Genomic DNA, 23339 nt, shown 5'->3' with positions numbered 1-23339 from the left:
AAAATGAATGAATCATGAACAGATCATAATTATCATTTCCAGAATGTCCAAAAGTTTAGGGTACTTAAATCAGATGTCTTATGAGATAGTCAACTCCTTTTAGTAATAGACTAGGCTGCAAATGACCAGAAGTTGTGACACTAGCCTAAATAATTCATTCACTTTTCTTTGCATTAGATATAATCATGACTGCTTAATGTCTGTCTTGAAACATCTATAGTGATTTCCTATTAGTAGAACTGCTCTCTAAAGAGTAATTAATATGGATTTTGGTGACAGAGATTTTTCCCTTCCTTCATCAGATTCCAAACAACAAATACATTTGATTTTGATTATTTAGAAGAAAAATGAAATGTTTTCATTTAAGATGATAATGAAAACAAATAATAATGTGAAAATAGAGATCTAAATCTGGAAAAAATATTTATAATACTCAAAATGCATCATGTTTGACAAGAATGAATCAAACAGATTTTGTAGCACAGTAAGCACTGTGGAATAAGTAGATAGTATGAGAAAGGCAGTATTCAATTAGAGAAAATGTGAGAAATATAGGTTTCTATGAGATTCATTTGAATATTTCACACTGAATTAAAATATAGAGTAATCACAAATATAGTTATAGCAATGCAAAACAAAACCACTCAGGTGTTGCTGGTTCAAGTTTCACAGCTGTTTTAGAGGATATTTGGAATCTATAAAAATTGGAAGTGAGCATTGTAAGTTCTAATTCTCAGGGAATGTCATGGTGATCTGCTCCAAAATGTTCCTTCCTTGTTGCAGAAAACAGCTGATTTATTTTGGAAACCCATTACCCTCCAAAGTCATATTGTAATCTCTTAGAAAATCTGCCTTTCACCTTGAACTAATTTTTTTTTTCATAAACTGACATTTTACTGTGTTGTTTAAAGCAGAAAATCATTAGACAACCTAATTCATGACCAGGAAATTCATTGATGTTTTTCCCTGAACTAATTCTTGAGACTGGGTTGACTAATGATTACAAAGCCATGGAAAACCAAAAATGTAAGAATTTCAACATGAACTTCTCAAGCTAGGATTAGCTTCAAAGATTGTGATGATTCAATATAGAGATGAAATCTGCCATGAATGGAATAAGAACATTGGGCACCTGGACCTTGGACTTCAGGAGCCTCACCTGTATACTTATGCTTTTGTTACATCATGCCATTTTCTTTATATAAAACAATATGTAATTCTGAATAGGCCTTTGAATATTTACAATTGGCAAGACAATAAATTGAGGGAGGAAACAAAATAAAGTATCAAAATAAAGAAGTACATTTTCTTTTAAAATTAAAAGACAAATATATATCAAAACCAAAACCAAGAGATTAAGAGTCATACAAAAGGATGTGGCTAGATAGAAACATTCAATGGCATTGAAGGTATGTAATATTTTAAATGCCTGGAAATTTATTAAGAAAGATTCAAGTTGAAGGAATTTCTTTAAACAGAAACCTAATTCAGTATTTACCTACTCTTTAGGAATTGTGAAAAGACTTTGGAAGCCCATTGATAAGTAGACAGGGTGATCAGAAATGAAAATGCAGGATATACACAAATGCATATTTGTATACACTCTAATATTAGTGAGATACACAATGGAACTTTAAAACTCTTATTAGAAAAATCAGGATCTACTAAACATAAATTTAAAAAGACAATAAGGACATATGGAGAGAAGGAGGGAATAAGAGAGGAATAAAGAATGCATTTATGTATCAAGGTGCAAAACAGATGAAAATAACTAAGTGAACAAAGTCATTTAAATGGAAACTGATACAAATATTACAATTAATTTTATTAGTTCCTGGAGAATATCATAAAATGTGTTTTGATCATACACTTCCCTTCCCGATTTCTCCTCCAAGATCTCCCCTCATTTCCCTACCATGCAAGATTATGTCACTTTCTTTTTCACACCGCAAGTCCAATTTGTTCTGCCCATATATGTAGCTTTGCCCTGGAGTGCTAAAGATTATACATGCATAGGCCAAACTGGTATATGTGGATTCAATTTATGAGTAAGCTACAATCCATATAAACACAGAGGTTAAATTGAAAGTTTGGGACGAAGGTCATAGGGATCTCTCTAGGAAGAGGAAATAGAATAGATAGCCATGGACAGCCAGGGTGAGGCTAGGAACTGGAATGAGAGGATCAAACTAGAAGAGGCAGGGGAGAGAGAAACACATGAGGAGATACAAGGAGAGACTGCTAAAACCGACGACCATGTAAAGGGTCTTATGGAAACCCAATGCATTAGAAGCTTTCTAAAATGTAGACATATATGAAGGTGAACTAAATGAAGCTGCCAATAAGAGGGGAGACAAAGCCCCACCTGGACATCTCTTGTCACTAGATGAAGATTCCTTTAACAAGAATGGGTTACCTCTAATTGAGGTTTTGGCCAAAATGGTCCCATATGAACTTCTAAACAACCGAGGCTGCTTCCAAGACTATATATTGCTCCCCCAAAATGATGGTAAGGCCCTATTACTAAAAACTCACCTGCCCAACTCACTGAACACAAATAAGATAAGAGTATGCCTACATAGAGCCTTTACCCCTATAGACAGCACACACTACTAGAAGGTACTCTGCATGCAACCAAAGGGGAAAGATAAATACCAACCCAGCCACAAACCTTTACAAGAATACTACAATTACTACAAGAATAGTGTTCATGAAAGACAATCTAGCATAATACTAGCACAAAACTTGTGAGAGTAGCCAACAGGTATCTGATTTGAGTTAATGCCCACTCCAGGAAATTAAACCCATACCCGAGACTAGATAGTCCATTGACCTAGGGAAAAGCCAAATACCACTGTTCTGACAAAAGAATAAAACAATAAAATGAGTCCTAAAATTGCTCTGTTATACTCATAGATCCATGCCTTGTTCACCCATCATCGGAGAGGCTTCATCCTGCAGTAAATAGGAACAAATATAGAGAAACACAGGCAGACAATATGTACAGAGTGAGAGACCTTGAAACACTTTACCATAGAAGGAATGTCTCCAAAAATTCATTCCCTTAGAGATCAGGGAACATGCAAAAGAGGAGACAGAACAAATGTAGAATCATATGGGATGGAGGACACCAAGGAGTCAGGTCTAGAAACAACAGGGCTGGCATACATATGAAGTCATAAAGATTGAGGCCTTATATACAGGGTCTGTAAGGATTTGCATTATATGAGGTCACAGAGATGAAAGGAGAAGTGAACCAATACCCTCAGCCCTCTCATCCAGAAGCTGCCTGCAATTGATAGCCACTTGCAATTACAAAAGAAAAATAATTTTCTTCAAGGGCGTCTCAATGGGTAAACAAATCATGATTTAGGCTAGCAGTAGACATCCAACACAAAATTAACTTAATGGCATCTTTGGAAATATTTTTTCTAATAATTTAAATCTGGGCACTTTTTTTTTACCATCTACCATACTTTGTGGTATATATTATGTCCTTTGTGTATATATTGAGGCTTCTCATTTGGGTTTTATACGGGATTCCTTAGTATGTGAAAGTGTGTATTTCTGCAAATATATGCATTTTCTGGACTTTTTTTTATTTTGGCTCTTTTTCTTGTTTTGTTATTTTGTCATATTCTAATTTGTTGTTTTAATTCATCTTTTTTGTTTTATTTCATTATAATTCCTTAGATATCTATTTTTTTCCTAAGGAAAGAGGAAATGGTTTGGATCTGGAAGTGAAGGGATGTGAGAAGAAACTTGTAGGAGTTAGGGAGGGGAAACCATAATCAGAAACATTGTATGAAAAAAATCTTTTTTCAATAAAGGAAAAGAAAAGGTCTCATATATTTTTCCATTGGTCTCCACTTATGTATGGTTGACTGAATTATTGATAACATTTATTTTTATTAATTTATGTCAAATTTCACAAAAGATGAAAATATTGTTCCATTTTATGATTTTTTTGCAAAAGTTGCTAAAGATAATATATAGGTAATTTCGAGAAAAATTATGTTAAAGGAAAAAAATAAAAATAATGAAAAGGAGGCAAGTGGAAGACATACCAGAAGAAAGGCACAGAAAACTGGGGAAATAAATTCTCAGGAGAGACATTTTGTAATCTATTTTTATTAAAATACAAGATTAAAAGGATACAAATTAAAATAAATATTACCATTAATTTTTTAACAAATTCAAATATTTAAAGTACATTATGTATTTCATAGTATGCCTATGTATGTCTTTTCAAGATCATCTTAGATTTTCTGTATCTGATTTCTGTATGCAGTTTTAATCCATTCAGTGAACTTAAGAGCCCGGTTCTAAACAACTGACACCAAACAGATTTCTGTGTCTTTTAGTTTCTGAATACACTAATGGGGAACCAAATGAGAAGCCATAAGATGTCTATGGACTTTTCCCTATCCACTTGACGAATGAAAGGGATACCTTCACATTCAAGAAACTTGATGAAATCATAAAATTTCAACATGCATAGATTTAAAAGATTTGGTCACTACTTCATAAATGTACCAGCTACAATATGTAGGCAAATTCTGGCACATTGCTGTTTACTTTCTTTGATGTGTGTGTGTGAGACATGTTCAGTTATGACTTTAAGACACTTAGACTTTCTCATATTGAATGACAAGTTTTGATTTCCTTGTAAAAACACACATTGTAATACTTTCCTTTCATATAACTTGGTTCACTTTCTGTGGAACTGAAACTAATTTATAATCTGTTGTATTAGCAATATTTATTTTCTCCATTTGTGAATATGAATTTAGATCAGTTCAGGACTCATGCATGACTCACTGTGATGCCTGAGGTAGTGATTGTATGATTGGTAGTTTATTACCTGAATATGAGACTACCTTGCTGATTATTGCTAAAAGTGATGGATATTTAATTTGTATGTGTGGTGATATTGTGTTCCCCAAAATATTGTGCACCCTAATAAACTTATCTGGGGTCAGAAAACAGAAAAGCCACTAGATATAGAGGGCAGAAAATGGTGACATACATACCTTTAATCCTAGCATTCCAAAGGCAGAGATCTGTCTGGATCTCTGTGAGTTCAAAACCACCCTGGAAACAGCCAGGCATGCTGACACACGCCTTTAATCCCAGGAAGTGATGGTAGGAAGCAGAAAGGAATATAAGGTGTGAGGACCAGGAACTAGTCCTGGTTAAGCTTTCAGGCTTTTGAGCAGCAGTTCAGCTGAGATTCATTCCGGATGAGAACACAGAGGTTTTCAGTTTCAGAAAACAGGATCAGTTGAGGAACTGACAATGTGAGGAAGGTGTGGCTTGTTTTGTTTCCCTGATCATTCAGCCTTCACCCCAATACCTGGCTCTGGGTATGTTATTAATAAGATCTTTTAAGATTCATGCTACATATATGTCTATTTATTCTTATAGGCTCATTCTTATAGGCTCACTGATTATCTTCACCTCTTTAATGAAGTAATTAAAGTGAATAATCCTGACTTCTTATTTCTTAATGAGTTGGTCGATCTTCATGTACATTAAATCTATATCAGTGCTTAGTAGTAAATTTATGACTTATCTGACCTCACAGCTGAACAGAAGAGAAAGAGTAAAGTCTTGATTTCTTTGCATGATATGAATGGTCATACAGCTACAGGCTATAGGTAGATGTCACTAGACTTTACTGTCTTTTCATCCTACCCTGAGGAAAATTCACGAGTATACTATGTCAAACACAAGACAGATATTGGGGAAAAAGCCTGAAGAGACCCATAGGAAAAAAACACAAACAGCCAGATGTTGTCCTACTTTTATTTTCCATGATTCATGATTCCAAGCGATAGCAATGACAAACATAGACTCTAAATGCATTGATCAATTCTCTACTCTCAATAAGAATCAGGACTAATGCCTCACATTAGGGGCATCTTAGATGTTGAAAAAATATGTTCTCTAAACTGTAGTCTCAGAAAATATACTACTATAAGAAAAGCATTATAACAATAAAATTGGTCATAAATATTTCCTGATTATGAAACAATGCAAATGATATACCAATTGAAGGACTTATACAGACTTAAAGTTTATATGGATTATCTCTATATGCCATTTACTGAACTAGCATGTAACAAAATATATATAACATTTTATTGACTAACTTGCACCAGGATATCACAGCTGCCTGGCAAAGATAAATATACCATTGCACCAAGTTTCTAGCATTCTATGAAACTACTTAATGTAAAAGAGCTAGATAGGAAGCAGGTGGAATGTTTACTGTTTATTATATCAAGTATTTTGATTTTAGCTATGATTGTCTAGCAAGTGGACATGTTTATCTCTCCCTTAAATTACAAAAATTTTTAATATAATCTCCATAAATGACATGGTTTAATGTATCTAGAAAGTTTATATGATAGTTAATCATGATAACAAAACAATATTACAAAATTGAAAGAAGGGGAGTAATTAATTAAGAGTAATTCCTAAGAAGAGGACATATAGGAAACAAGCATTTTAAAATTACAAGTTCTAGTATGGTTTAAAGTTATATATGTATAATAAGATTGAAAAATAGCTACACAAATATTTTAATGGTACATTTATCCTATTTTTTACATTAAGTTTTCTTGCCTTCTGTACACGATAGCACTCCAAAATATGAGGGCTTGGAATGCTAATTCTTTTTAGAATAATTTTAAAGCAGAATCATAAAATGATCTTTCCTTTTTCTTGGAAATATGAAAGTTAAGGAGGAATTTAGACATTTGTTATAATCTTTAACTTTTCTTGTTTAGAGTAACAGGATTTGATCATTATTTTCATTGTATTTTATGAATGTGTTTATAAAATTTAAAGTGTGAAACAAACTGAAGATGTAAACAGAAGGAGTTTTAAATCCATTAATTCTCATAGATGTTCAGAAAAAGATATCATAGTTCACTGAGCAGTCAAATATCAAGAAAGACCAGAGAAGAAAATGGAGTAGAGGGAGTTATTACAAAAAAAGAGATGAAAGAATACAAAGTTAACTACACAGTGTTACTGTCAGCTAAAGACAAATGTTTCCCAAAGTAGAATAATAGATAAATTATCTGAGAAACAAAAATGGGATTTATATTGAGTAGAACTTTTTCTATCTTTTTTAAAAAATAAATCACCTTATTGTAACAAATGCATACCTGAAGCATCACACTGCTATATATGAAGGTAGCCACTCAAGCAAACACAGTCCAAGTCCCAAACTCAATACAACTCATTTAACTTGTAATCAGAAGTTGTAAAAATTCAATGTTAATGCCGGGCGTGGTGGCGCATGCCTTTAATCCCAGCACTCGGGAGGCAGAGCCAGGCGGATCTCTGTGAGTTCGAGGCCAGCCTGGGCTACCAAGTGAGCTCTAGGAAAGGCGCAAAGCTACACAGAGAAACCCTGTCTTGAAAAAACAAAACAAAACAAAACAAAACAAAAAATTCAATGTTAATACAGATTTGTTTATGGGGTAAGTTTTGTGTGTGAAGAGACCTTACCAGAAGTTGAACAGGTGAATAAAATCTAAAGGAGTTGACATGAATAGGACAAACAAATGGTTGTAAATTCCAAGGTTTCACATGAACACCCACAAATATGTGACCCTCCCTCAATTCTGTCAGCAAGATAAATGGACAGCTCAGTCAAGATAGGACTCCACTAGTGGACAAACATGAGGATAATTGAGGTAGATGTAAAGGAGAGAAGCTTTCTGTGTTTGTGTTACTTGCACTGATCATTACCTTTCCCTGTTCCACCCCTCTACCTAGGAATCAATAGAAAGCACAAATTCATTTGACATTTCATAAAATGAGTGTATGTTTCACATGTGTAGAAGTCAGAGGACAACATGAGAAAGTTGGTTTTCTCCTACCACATGAACCTGGGAATCCACTTCAAGTTACCTGGCTTGGCTTCAAGAGCCATTCTCCAGTGAGCCATCTCACTTGTCCAAACTTATTGTATGAATACATTAAATATCATATCTCAGTATCAAGTTACCATAATTAGAATATGACATGAACTCACTTTGATTTCTACAGATGATCTATGTCATTTGGGAATATATTTTTAGTATGCATTTTATTTGTTCAGATTTTATTTTATGTTTTGCATTGGTATTCACATATTCCTATTATCTGTTTGCCCTGTACATGGAGTTTCAACATAAGTTTTTCATCTTTACCTAATTCTAGATGGAAATTCTCACTTCTCTCCTTACCTTAGTACAGACCCACTTTCATTTCTCTTATTATATCCTTCACTTATTGATTTTCTTTTATGCTCTCAAATTACCAGAGATTTTGTCTCCTGGTAGAATATGTATGTATGAATTTTTTATGTTTAGAAAAATTATCTTTCCAATTATTATCATTCAATATGCTTAGTGTTTAAATGTATTTTTAATATTTATTATTTTATTGATTTTATTCATCATATTATTAATATGAATATTTACCTTATTAAGTAAAGACTTGATTTAAAAATTAGGCAACTGTCATATTTATTTGCCTGTTTCATTTTGAGCAATTTTGAATACTATAATATCCCTGAAATGGGAGTGCTATTGTCTCATAGTTTAAATGAAGAGGTAGTTGTAGGCAATGCCTATTCATGTACCTGGAAGTCACTTGGAAAGACAGCCCTTTTGGACAGACTATACCATCACTTTTAATGACTACAATGTCTTGCTACCCACATACATTTGTTGTAAAGTATGCTTTTAAGGTATTTTACATTTGTTTATGCTGTGGAACATTTGTTTAATGTTGCAAAGATGTGTTTCATTCTTTTATTTTGCATTTGTTTAACTGTGAAGTTGTGTTACTTTGCCTGTCTAAAACAACTGATATTCTAATAAAGAGCTGAATGGTCGACAGCAAGGCAAGAGAAAGAATAGATGGGGCTGGCAGGCAAAGAGAGTAAATAGAAGGAGAAGTCTGGGAGGAGCAAGAAAAGAGATCTAGAAGAAGGAAAGAGCAAGAGAACAAGGAGAGATGGACACAAGGGGCCAGCCACCCAGCTAACCAGCCACTCTCAGAGTAAGATATACAGAAGTAAGAAAAGGAAAAGGCTCAGAGGCAAAAGGTAGATGGGATAATATAGAAAAGCTGACGAGAAACAAGCCAAGTTAAAGTGGGCATTTATAATTAAGAATAAACCTCCCTGTGAGATTTATTTGGGAGCTGGGTAGCACCCCCCTCAAAGAGTAAAAACAACCAAAAACATGCATTCCAATAATAATACTTCAAGATAAGTTTAATTGATGCTCAATGTTCAGGGGAGTTGTCTGTTACAGGTCCATGAGCATCTGTTCAGTCACTGACCAATGGCTGTGTGGAATAGCTTCAGATGACATCATTGTGAAAGGAAGAGGAGAAAGTCTGGTTCCAAACAGCTGTGAGAAACAAGAGTCCAAATTAAGTATCCCATAATTTTCCATTCACCTCATATTCAATTAGATATCCAATTTAATGATGATGCTGTTGTATTTGCTTTTTATATGAGTTGTTCTTTATGGATATTCTTATATTTGCTTCTTAAGAATGATTCTGAACTCACTTCCTGAATGTAAGTCTAAGATGCTGATAGGGGTATCTTCAGTCATACCAGTAAGACCAAAGTACTGTAAAATTAGTTTTTTGTGTACCAGCTATGTGTACATTTTCCTTTGCTTTGATCTGAACTACTGCTTCTATACTTTTATTGTAAATTAATATTATGTTTTCAATTTAATTGAATGCTTGTAATTTGGATTTCTGTGATTAACACTAAGATTATTTTTTCTTTGTATCTCTCTTCTGACTATTAGTTTCATCTCTTATGTGTATTATTTATGAATTCTAATATTTTGTCAATTATGTAATTATTTAAAATTTGTCATGCATATTTAATGTCTTTGAGACTACTAGATGATGATTACTTTACTTAATTTATATTCCCTTATAATTAATTAAAAGTTAGTGATTATTTAATTTATGTATTCTTTAAAAGTTTTGATTATTTAATAAACACTTGCCTATGCATGAAGTGTATCAGTATTATCTTTTAAACTCTTTAAAAATCAAGACTTTTATTTTTATATTTTCACTAACTTGATTATTATACTATATGTTTGTTGGGGGCTTAATTTTTCTGAAGACTTATCACATATTTCTCAAATGTTCGTTAACTGAGCCAAGAATTCATGGCTGAGTAGCTCATAAGCTTTAGGTGAGAATCTACTACTATTATTTGTTTAATGAACATTGTGGCAAACTAAATAGTTATCTTTTTACCTACTGACTAATGCATTTCCTCTATATTAATTTATGTTTTCATATTTACATTAGATATTTCCTTTCTTTTTAATTTGAATTCAATATTTTCTTTATAATTTCTTATAATATTACTCTATATTCTTGATTATTTTACTTTTAGAATGTCTGAAGTAATTCATATAAATGACACTTCCCATGCCCTGTTTGTCTTTTCTTCTTTAGTTTGAGATTATGTCCTTTGCAAAGATTATCATAAGTGAAATTGACAACCATCATGATACAGTTATTGTATCAGATATTCCTATTGTTTTTGGTTTTCCCTGGAACTGTAGTTACAGATGGTTGTGAGCTGCCATGTAGGTGCTGGGATTCAAACTCAGGTCCTCTGGAAGAAAAGTCCACGCTCCTAGCCACTGAGCCATCTCTCCAGCCCTAGACATTCCTATTGTTTTTTATTGTGTACTTTTTTCAGCCAGGATTATAGTTTTAGAATTTTTTTAAGTAGCATGTCAAAATTCAATGTTTTTCATTTCCTTTCTGCTCTTTCCCAATGTTTAATGTGTTGGGAACCACTAACTCTGCCTTTTTATATTCTGTACTCATTTGTTAATGACTTACTATAGCATGGCTTTATTAATTAGCCATAATTTATTCACTGCTATAAGATTTTATTACATTAAGTGCATTGGGTTTATATGAATGAATTTTGAAAACTAGAAAGTTACACCTATGGATTTGTTATTTGAAGAACTAGAAAATGACAATTTTCTAATGCATCTAACATCTGCTCTAAGTACTCATTTCCCTCCAAATGATATACATACTTCATAACCTTCTGTTATAACTTGAAATCTTAACAGCTGTCTTCTTAAACAAGGTTCCTTATTAATGTATTGTTTCAACATGCTCCCATTGTGGATTCTGTTTCTGATTTTAAGTTTATTTCCTTCAGTATCACATTTTTCATTCCCAGAATATCTATATAAAAACAAGAAGTTTTATTTCGGAGATGTGGTAATGATCAGTTTCATCATATTTTTCTTGAACTTATTGACTAATAAATTCATTATACATACATCATCATACTAAAATTACTTATTGAAGATTAATTTTATCAGTATTTAGATAACGTAAAACTATACTGTTATTTTTTTAATTTTAGCATTGGAGTTACAATTTCACAATTGACAATTAAATTTAAAATGAATTTCCCTTCTCTCTGTTTTCACTTTAATAATCTAAATTCACATATCTCAAGAAAAACTATAGGTTGGCTAAGTTTTCCACCTCATTTCTTTTTGGGCTTTTTCATGCTGCTGAGTAGAGGTAAATGCTTTCTAGCATGAGATAAGCTTAGGTGCCATGTTCTAACAATAAACTTGAGATCTTTACTAACAAAAATAAAAACTCATGGATTATCCATGTGTTTTTTCCTTAGCAACTTAATATTTTTATATAAACCAGTCCTATCCTGTGGAAGCCTAGCTCCCACCTTTTGAAGCATTCTTAGGTGGAGGAGAGAAGAATTAAGAAATGATAGATAGGGCCGGGCGGTGGTGGCACACGCCTTTAATCCCAGCACTCGGGAGGCAGAGCCAGGCGGATCTCTGTGAGTTCGAGGCCAGCCTGGTCTCCAAAGCGAGTTCCAGGAAAGGCGCAAAGCTACACAGAGAAACCCTGTCTCGAAAAAACCAAAAAAAAAAAAAAAAGAAATGATAGATAGGCCAGACAGTGGTGGCTCATGCCATTAATCCCAGCACTCAGGAGGCAGAGGCAGGTGGGTTTCTGTGAGTTTAAGGCCAGCATGGTCTACAGAGTGAGATCCAGGACAGGCACAAAAACTACAAAAAGAAACCATGTCTCAAACAACAAAAAACAAAAACAAAAAATGAAATAAACGATAAATAGAAGAGAAACCTAGACAATGAGAAGAAAGACAGAAACACAGAATAACTTCAGGAGGGCCTGGGTCAATATCCAACAGTCTCATCATTTACTGAAAAGGGCTTTTTATAATGTGCCAAGAGGAGAGGCAAATGACCTCCCCCTTGCAAGAACAAAGCACACCATACAGCCAAGCATAGACACTTCCAAATGCCTGGCAAATACTCCTGTGATCAAATCATCTCCTTATGCAGTCCTGCTGGATAAAACAAGCCCAGATACTCTGACCCTGAATAAGTTCTCACTAGGAAGCCTCTGTGGGTTCCCACAGGTCTTCCTTCTTAATAATAATAAAAAGGCCCCTCACACCTCTCAGATGGACTGTGCCTGTCTTCAGGTGCCCTCTACCACTAGTCACCCTTAGTGGTCTTCAAGATATACTTTCCTCCAAGTTTACGTTGTCTTACGATGACAGCTAGGAAGAAGGATTTACTCATCTCTGATACCAGCCACTGACAGGGCAGTGTGCTGAGCTTAACCCTATGCAGCTCTGAAGCTGCTTTTCTACTAAGAGCTTGCAAATAGCTGGAATACTCCTGCTCCTTATGGCTGCTAGGCTTCCTAGTAAAGGAGGAGAAGATGATAAAAATGGAACCGTCTTTTTGAATCAGTCAAGATGTCTATTGCAGTCTTAGCTACACTAAGCATTATTTTAAATCAATAAACTCTTGATGCAAGCACATCAAATAAATCAGTAAACTCCTGATGCAACTGCATCAAACCTAAAGACTCCTTAGCATCACCATTAACATTAACAGGGTAACATAATTCTAGCATGAATATTACTATACATAATTACAGTTCTCACAAACATATTAAAAAACAAAATCTTAATAAAATATTTACACTTTACAAACTTTACCAAACATCCCAAAGCAATTTCTTAATAGAACTAGCTACACTTTTTGCTAACAAAACATAGGGTACCTTAATACAGGCTAACATTAATCCACTCAAGGGACAAGGAAATACTTTTATTTTTCAAAATTAAAGAGACTAAGGAATATCAACTCCTCCTTTTCTTTATAATTTTCAAAGCTGCATCTTGAGCTTGGGTAGAAAAAACAAATTTTTCCATTTCTCCGTGAAACATTTTCATTTCTACACAAAGAGTTCATGCGTCACCACAGTTAACAAAACATGTATGTATACACAAAACAATTTGTAAGTCATCACAGTTAATAAAGTCTATATTCATGAATAAAGTAAAAATTGAATCACTCTTGTCCACCCCATTTTTTAAGTCTGAAAAGTTCAAAAAGTCAGTTTTGATACTATTCTTAATCTTCCATTGAATGCTAGAAATCAGGGCCTGGCTTCTCAGATGCCCTGAAGTCTTTATGTAACTGTCCAAGTCATAATGACCTTGAAGCAAACAGCTCCAAATATGAGGAATCCCATAACCCAAACCTATTGCAGTTCCCTTGCATGAAAGCAAGTTCAAACATGTGTCCCTGAAATGTTGCTTTCAGTTATAGCAGCATTTTATGACAGTCCTACCCTAGGAACTCTGTCTCAGCGAGAAGGTGGCTATCAAAGTAATGGAGCGGCTATAGAGCTCTTTGAAAAAACAAACAAACAAACAAACAAACAAAAACCCTCCATGCAGACATGTATAGGAACCAGGAAACTGTCACTTAAAGGAGCCATGCATTTGTTCATCCTCAGCAAACAGAAGCTGTGTGTCTTTGACTGCTAACTCCGTTCAGCTCCTCCTGTCATTTGCCTGTCAGCTTAGAGACCATATATCCTGAGGCTCTCAATTGCCTCATGTCACGAAGGCTCAAGGGAGGAAACCGAGCCCCTCTGGTGAGCTGCCCTGCTTTCTTGGCCAAATGCCTACTTCAGGGCAGTCACATGGCTCTAGCCATATCCTGCCACTGGGAGCTTGGGCTGGCCTCCAGTGAGTCTCCACTGTTCAGCCTGGTGGACTACTGCTGCATGCTGTTGCTAGGGACTCAGAACCTGTACATGTCATTGCAGGGAAAAATTCACATCTCCACTGCTCTCTCCATGCAAGTGCTCACTAGGAAGCCTCTGTGGATTCCCGTACTACCTTATTTAGACTCTTCATGTATAACGTTCACCTGTGTTTAGAAAAGACATAACAATGTAAAATAGTGCTCTTTTGTTTATTTAGATGTATGAGCTGGATTCTGACACTACTTGAATGTATTAAATAGCATTTATGGCTGGAGATATGGCTCCGAGTTTAAGAAAACTGACTGCTGTTCCAGAGAAACCAGGTTTGATTCCTACTACTAACCAGGTAGTTCACAAACTGAATTTCAGCTCCAAAAAATCTTATGAGCTCATCTGGCTTCTATGGGCACAAGGAATACATTTTGTGCAATACATATTTGCAGTCAACACACACATATAATATATAATTTAAAATGTTAAGGAATTATCAGCATGTCTTTTGGATTCCTGGGAAGAAATTTAGTATTCAAAACATAATAAAAATATAGTTAATTTTAAAGGTTAATAGTTGAAGACTCATATAAAAGATCCTTACATATTTTATCACTTAGGCTTTATACTTTTGGGAAACTATGAAAAGAGTTCATGTAGCACTGATAAAATTTTTCATTGTATCTGTATTTCTGGGTCATGTAAGTTAGAACATTTTTGATATTTCTGGATACCTTCTTCAACAACATCATAACATTATTCATATATACTAATGTATTCCACATAGCCACTTTAATCATTTACTTTGAACTCTTTCAACTACATGTCTTTCATTGCTTTCCTCTTACTGAGAAAATTTATAGCCAGTCATATAAGACAGACATCTCTTAATGTGCAATGTCTTACTAGGGACTTAACTAGTCTCATTTTAGATTGTAAAGCCAAAATTGGAAACTCAATTCCATAAAAACTCTCTTAGGAATGACATTTAATGTTTTGGCTGTCATTAGCGCTTACCTGATAATTATATTCAGTTACTCATGTATTCTGATGTATTTGTTTAACATTACTATAACTAGATCAAATGTCTTATGGAAATGAGCAAAATGAAGCAGAATTATGACAATAATATGAGATTTTACAGCAAATTAGAATGCATTATCAAATCTAAGTAAATAAAAATTTGAGATATTGATGCAAGTATTTGCCATTATTATTGCAAACTCTAATTTTCTTATTCTAGAATTAAAATTTATATTCACATTTAAATAAGTTTCCTATTTCATATTAATTTCTAATTTAGTTTTCTTTCTGTATCCTTTAATTGGATTACTCTCATTAGATCCCTAAATTTTAAGAAAGCATGATTCAACACAGACTAAGTATATAATGGATGCTTCTATGTATTGCTTCCTATGACATTTAAATGTCTCTGGAAGGACTATTCACTTCATCAAAATGATAACTTGATGGTACATAAATTCTTGAATTCTTCAACTGCAATGTCAGTTATGCTGACTTTGATATTAACATAATTCTTCATTTCTTTCAACATTGCTTTGCCTATGAAAAACCAATTACATATTCTGCTACCTCAACCACCATAAACAAATGTCAGCCATGAAGAGTCCTGAATAATAAATTAGACAAGGTAGTCATATGTAGTCAGTTTATGGAGGTGTAAATAATAAGAGATTTTATTTTGAATGGCCTACTTTACTTTGAAAACTCCTTTATAAAATCTCATAATACATTTCTTCTTATTGAAAAATTTCCCGGTTAAGTGCACAGCTTGATTTTTTTCATTCATATTGGAACAAAAAAGTATGATTTTACCATTAAGGTAACAAATTTAATGCTTTTACTTTATACATTAATTGAGTGAAAAAAATTACAAAATGCATAATACCATAAGCAAAGCATGAAGAATCAAGAAATTTAATAAAAAAATCTCAGATGGAGAACAGACATTGTGACAATTAATCACATATTATTAGTTTTATAAATTAGAAATAATTCTCATAAATATATTAATAACATATGGTAAGTTTGGTGAGCAGAATTCCTCTCTAAATATAAGTTGCACATGAACAGGCAAAGATTAATGTGATTTTTTTTCAGTATTCATATCCAGACAAACAAATTTACATACTAGAATTTTCCTGTTGTACATATTTGATATTTATTTTGTACAAATTTGTATACATTTTGTATAGTTTGTAATAAAATGCCCAAAATTAACCCTGAACATGAAAAGATGAGGTGGGAACAAACAAATGAAAATTAGAAAACTTAGCTAAAAGCAGATAACTAAGTAAGAATCAGGGGAAAATGACAATCAGTGATTTGAAAAGTTATAGACTGTTGGGCAGCTATTTCAAGTAGAGCCCAAAATGGTCAAAGTCCTAATAATCAGTCATTAATTTCAAAGGGGCAGCTCCTCATGATGATACTACATACAATATATCAGAAGGCTGAGACAGGGACACTTTAGGCTAACATTGGCAACAAAGAATGACCCTTTTTGAAAAATACAAGTTTAAATAGGCCATTGAATGACTTGCAAGACATAATTCAATAAGAAAACCATATAATTGGAAAAGGTCAATAATTTTGCAAGACCATTTTGCTAAAGTGTTCTGGAATAACAAATGGTAAGGGTGAATGATGACAACATATGAAATGGGACTGGCTCATGAATAGCATGCTCATGGAAAGTATCGAATAGTGCATAGACTTGTATGTATACTGATATGTCCAACCTTTTAATATCATTCATAGGAAGTGCAGATCAAGAAGCTGGACATTCAATACAGATTACAGAATTTTATTTACTACCATGAGTATATTTTCTTCAAAATGAATAATAATTTAAAGTCAAATTAGCAACTCTCACGTCTTTAAAACTTAAACTTACGTGTCAAAATTCCATTATCTTCCAAAAAAATACAGTATATCTTCAAGGGGAAAAACAAATTCTAGATACTCAGTATTTTAAGATGTATTGTCCCAAATGCTGAGTTAAGCAAAATTACTTACCTTATTAGGAATTAGCATAAGTGTTTAATAGACAGAAAATATATGAGGAGTAGAATTATTTAAGCCAAAAGATCAGTATTATTTATTAAAAATATATTGAAGAAATTGAGTTAAACATTAAAAAGAGTTTTGGAGACACAAATTAGTGTATGTGACAAACATGTATGTAGTTGGAAAAAAGGAATTAGGAATTCAAAACTGTGAAGGAATTAAGTGGAGAAACAGAAATCAATGAAAAGTTAATAAGTAAAAAATATGGACAATTGGACTATAAGAAGAAAGGAAAAATAAGAGGAACACAGAAAACATTGCAAAGAGTGATTAATATTGGTTATTTCAAACTATCACCAAAATTCACAGGCCTTTAGTAGAAATGTTAAGAGCTTGGGAAAGATATGAATGAATGCATTTATATGGAGTAGAACACTACAACAGCCTGGACATGAGTGGGAGCAATGAACGGCGAGGGTCGAGGGAAAGAGAGCAGGAGATCCCACCTGGATCAAGAACAGAAAGGGAGAACAAGGAATAGAAGACCATGGTAAATGAAGACCACATGAAAAATGGAAGAAACAAAGTGCTAAAGAGGCCCACAGAAATCCACAAAGATACCCCCACAAAAGACTGCTGGCAATGGCCGAGAGACAGCCGGGAATGACCTACTCTGATGATGGGATGGCCAAACACCCTAATAGTTGTGCCAGAAACCCCATCCAAGGACTGAGGAATCTGGATGCAGACATCCACGGCTAGGCCCCTGGTGGAGCGCTGGGAGTCCAATTAGCGAGAAAGAGGAGGGTTTATATGAGCAAGAATTGTTGAAACCAAGGTTGGACAAAACACGGGGACAAATAGCCAAACGAATGGAAACACATGAACTATGAACCAAAGGCTGAGGGGCCCCCAACTGGATCAGGCCCCCTGAATAGGAGAGACATTTGATTGGCTTTATCTGTTTGAGAGGCATCTAGGCAGTTATACCAGGTCCTGGGCTCCCTGCATGAGTTAGCTGTTTGAAACCTGCGACTTATACAGGGACGCTTGGCTCAGTCTGGGAGGAGGGGACTGGACCTGCCTGGACTGAGTCTATCAGGTCGATCTCAGTCCTCGGGGGTAGCCCTGATCTGGAGGTGGTGGGAATGGGAGGTGAGCTGGGGGGAAGGGGAGGGGATTAGGAAGGGGGAGAACAAGGAAAACTGTGGCTGTTATGTAGAACTGAATAGTATTGTAAAATAAAATAAATTAAAAAAATCAAAATATCATTAATCAAACAAATAATTGTTGAAAGTCAAAGTAGCAATGTTATGAGGAATGAGCAGTGCAAGACACTATCAGAAAAATTACAAAGGAAAACAAAACCTATCGTCCAAAATACTACATCTGAAAAAGTCATTTTTCAGATAGTTAAAATGAAAACAAGGTATTGTAAGATACACAAATATTCTGGGGAGTTTTTTTTTTAGCTCATATGGTAGATGTTAATCAGTAACATTTATAAGAAGACTTGACAATTTGCTACATATACATGTGTATGTTTTAGTTAATATTAATATTAATATACATTGTCTTAAAATGTATCTTTTCTGGCATATTGGTAATATAGAATGCACAATCACAACCAGTTAAAATACTTTAGAGTTTTCTAGCTTAGTAGTCTACATAGCATCTTCTGGCACTGTATGTATTATTGTTCTATGTGTGCATCCTTATCACCTCTCTCTTCTACCCTGAAAACTTCAAACCTTGCATTGCTTTGCCAAAAAATTAGTATGTGGTGATATATTGTGTCCCCCAATATATTGTGCATCCTAATAAACTTTTCTGGGGTCAGAAAACAGAACAGCCACTAGACAGACATAGAGGCCAGAAAATGGTGGCACTCACACCTTTAATCCTATCACTTGGGAGGCAGAGATCCATTTGGAGCTCTGTGAGTTCAAAGCCACACTGGAAACAGCCAGGCATAGTGGCACACACCTTCAATCCCAGGAAGTAATGGCAAGAAGGAGAAAGGTATATAAGGTGTGAAAATCAGAATCTAGAGCTGGTTAAGCTCTAGGCTTTGAGCAGCAGTTCAGCTGAGAGTCATTCGGAATAGGACACAGAGGCTTCCAGTCTGAGGAAACAGCATCAGCTGAGGAACTGTCGAGGTGAGGTACCTGTGGCTTGTCCTGCTTCTCTGATCTTCCAGCATTCACCCCAATACCTGGTTCCAGGTTTGTTTTTATTAATAAGATCATTTAAGATTTGTGCTACATCACTGCTTGTGTATACATCCTCACAGCACTGGGGAACAAAGATGAGGACAGAGATGGAAAGGGATAAATAGAGATGAGAGAACAGCAGAAGGGAGTGAGAGCAGGAGGGACTGAAAAGAGCTAAGTATGAGAACAGAAAAGAAGCTGTATAGATAGAATAGATTTAGAACAATAAAGTGAATGGACTAAAGAATTCAGTGTGCTTAGATTCATTTGATATCCCTCAGATTAGAATCCTCTGCTGGTTGTTAGACTCTTCCATGGACCCTGGGAGAAAAAGATAAAGGCTGGACCTTTTATTGTTTTCATTGGTGTATCTCTTAGTTAGGGTTTCTATTGCTAAGATGAAACACCATGACCAAAAAGCAAGTTGAGAAGAAAAAAAGTTTTATTCAGCTTATACTTCCATAGGGTTGTACATCATCAAAGGAAATAAGGACAGGACCTCAAACAGCACAGAATCCTGGAGACAGAAGCTGATGCAAAAGCCATGGAGGAGTGTTGTTTACCAGCTTAGTCCTCATGGCTTGCTCTTTGTCTTTCTTTCTTTCATTTCCTTTTTTATTTTTTTAAGACAGGGTTTCTCTGTGTATCTTTGGAGCCTGTCCTGGAACTCAGTCTGTAGCCCAGGCTGGCTTCAAAATCACAGAAACCCATCTGCCTCTGCCTCCCAAGTGCTGGGACTAAAGGCCTTTGTCACCACCACCGGACACTCTCTAGCTTTCTTGTAGAACCCAGGAACACCAGCCCAGGGATGGCACCACCACCAATGGGCTGAACACTCCCTCACTGATCACTAATTGAAAAAAAATGCCTTACAGTTGGATCTGACAGAGGCATTTCCTCAACTGAGCTTACTTTTTCTCTGATGACTCTAGCCTATATGAAATTGACACAAAACTAGTCAGTACAGTGTGCTATCCAGCAGGAAGGGAATTTCCAGTTTGTTTTCAGCTTTATTATACTGCAATCAAGACGTGGAGTGTCCTTAGAAATGCCACAAAAGTCTGGTGTGCATTCAAGATCAAAAGCAATGACCTATATTGCATTGAGGCACTCTAGGGACTCCTTGACCAAGAGCTCACAGGGAAGTATCGCACATTTGGCACTGAAAATTTTTGATCATATGTCACTTCTGATATTAGTATTATCCACTCATATAACTGTATCCCCACTCACATGGGTTGTTTGTTTGTAATGAGGACAAAATGTTTCTACAGGAACAGTAGTGTTGTGACTATTATCGGGTTAATAAACACATCTATCTTGGATTTGAGTCTTGTTATACAGGAAATAATTTATTCCTGGTATTGTACATGGTCAAAAACCCATGACTGGGAGATCATATTACATAGGAGGGAACTTACAACTGATAGCTCAGTAAATGTCCTTTGTACTGGATTGCTTTCAAATTATTCATATTCATAACCATAGACAAATACTGTTATAACCATGTTCAGAGAAACTTTTTACAAAGACATAAATTCAGAAACTTGCATCTGCTCAAGGTACTGTAATTATGAATTCAAAGTTGCTGTACTTGTCTGAATTGGGCTTGTAAAGGATGTGACTGTCAATAGTTAGTTATAGATGGTGAAGGGACTAATGGGTTCTTATCATTCTCTGGGGAAATAGTGGCTACTGATAGATCCTGGTAGGATAAGACATAGCTTTCAGTTGAGTTGTCAATTGTAATATCATCATATTTCAGTGTACATTTTCAAAAACCATGCTCCAACCAATCCAGCTTAAATTCAATGGGATATAGAAGCACTAAAAGACATTAAGTGGAAAGGGGTTACCTTGGAAACAAGAGGTTTCATAGGAATAATACAATCAGAATGCATATGCACATGTATGAATTTCTTTAAGAATGATTCTAAGAAAAATTAAAAAGTAAATATATTTTTATTAAAATGTAAAAGATAAAAATAATTTATTTTAGTATGCAAAATGTACAACTAAGCTATAAAATTAAAGATAAGAGATGACCAGATTATCACATACTATGAAATTATACGTGTTAATTAAACAAGGTTATTCTAAATTTAAGGTGTTAACTGAAACATTAAATTAATCACTAAGAAAATAATTTTTAAAATCATCTTTTGAAAATAATCAAAAGAAAATAACTATATATATTAACAATGGGTTAAAGGTTTATGTCAGAAAAAAATACATAGACAATATCCACTACTGGAAAAATTGAGAAGAAAATAACTTAAAAACACATAAATAAGCAAGAGATGCAGGAATCTGTTTTGTATTAGCATCAAATTCCATTAATGTAAACATATTCAAAACTCCAAATTGAAGACAGAAATTGGAGAATATTATAAAGGAGAGAGGCAAAACAGCTCTAGCTGTAAAATTTCTTCATCTAGCAGAAATGATACTTGAAGAATTCTTTTATTTATTTATATTTTTAATGTGATGGTAAACAGTTAGTATTCAATAGTCCTAATATAGCACAGTTGGATAAGGAAGTGTTTGGACAAAAAGAATAGAACTTGAGTCAAGATCTCTAGCAACCAGGTAAAATTAAAATGCAGGAATATTAATGAACATTTCAACCTGTATTAGGGTAGTGACCACAGAGATAGGCATGTCTGTCAACTTCATTGGCCAATCAGTATCAATGTGCTGCATTTTATGTGAGAGACCTTTTTCAGATAAAGGCTCACCCATTCAACCTCTGGTGTACACTACACCACACACACACACACACACACACACACACACACACACACATACACACACACACATACACACACATACATATATACACACACAAACAGAGAGAGAGAAAGAAAGAACAAGAAACAAAATTCACATATGTGAATACATGCATTTATGAATACACACATACTTATACAAACACACAAAAATACTCACATACAAGCATGCACACACTCAAAATTACTGTTGTCTAATAAGCTGCATAGCCTATGCCTTCTTTTCTGTAATTTTGTCTTCAAAATTTAACCTACATCTCTTGTACCCACACACCCACTTCATTTTCATTTCAGTATTAAATAAGTAACATTGAATATTTTAAAATTTATAATAAATCATAATTTGTGGCAGTTGCATTTGCCAAACTCTAGCCAAGTAAAAGTGATCCACATACATTCAATTCATTAATTTACATGTCCCAAGAAATTGTTCTTCTATAGTCCATGAGAAAAAAGTAGGTCTGCAGGTGAGTTATAATAAATTCATGTTGGTCTCACTTTACATTTTTGTTGAGTTGACTAATGTGAAACCTCATCAGAGTAACAGTCACAACAACTCTAGTAACACAGTAACTTGAAATTGGATCAAAACATGCTTTTTCTCATATAATGTATATGGTATAGACATCAAATATCTTCTAAAATGAAATACATAATTCACCAAGTTTACACAAATTGTATGAATGACCATTTAAGGATGGGTACAAGCTTATCTGTGCACTTATTTATCCAGCAATGACATAGAACACAGCAAATGAGCTTGGAGCATATGCAAGCTTGCATAAATAGATACACTTTAATAATTGTCATTATGCTTGAACTAAGAGATATGCAGCACTGGATTTAGTACATTAAATTACTCCAACTTAATGCCAATGTGATTCCCATGAGTATTATGGCTAACCTTTTAAGCTTTATTTATTCAAGTATACAGTATAAGTAGATTAGATCTGAGGAAGAGAGATAAACTTGTGCATATCAATCAATAATATTATTTGATTTTATGAATCTTACTTTATTTTCAAATATATGCAAATAATTTAGAAATAAGTTTTATTACCCATAATAGAATTAGATAAACATCAAACATTTTAAGGAAAATGGTACTCAATATGTTGTTTAATTGTATACAGATTTCCTAAGTGAGATACAACTAAAATTATGG

This window comes from Peromyscus maniculatus, chromosome 11, assembly GCF_049852395.1.
Source record: "Peromyscus maniculatus bairdii isolate BWxNUB_F1_BW_parent chromosome 11, HU_Pman_BW_mat_3.1, whole genome shotgun sequence".
NCBI classification, from domain to species: Eukaryota; Metazoa; Chordata; class Mammalia; order Rodentia; family Cricetidae; genus Peromyscus; species Peromyscus maniculatus.
This window is presented reverse-complemented; position numbering follows the sequence as displayed.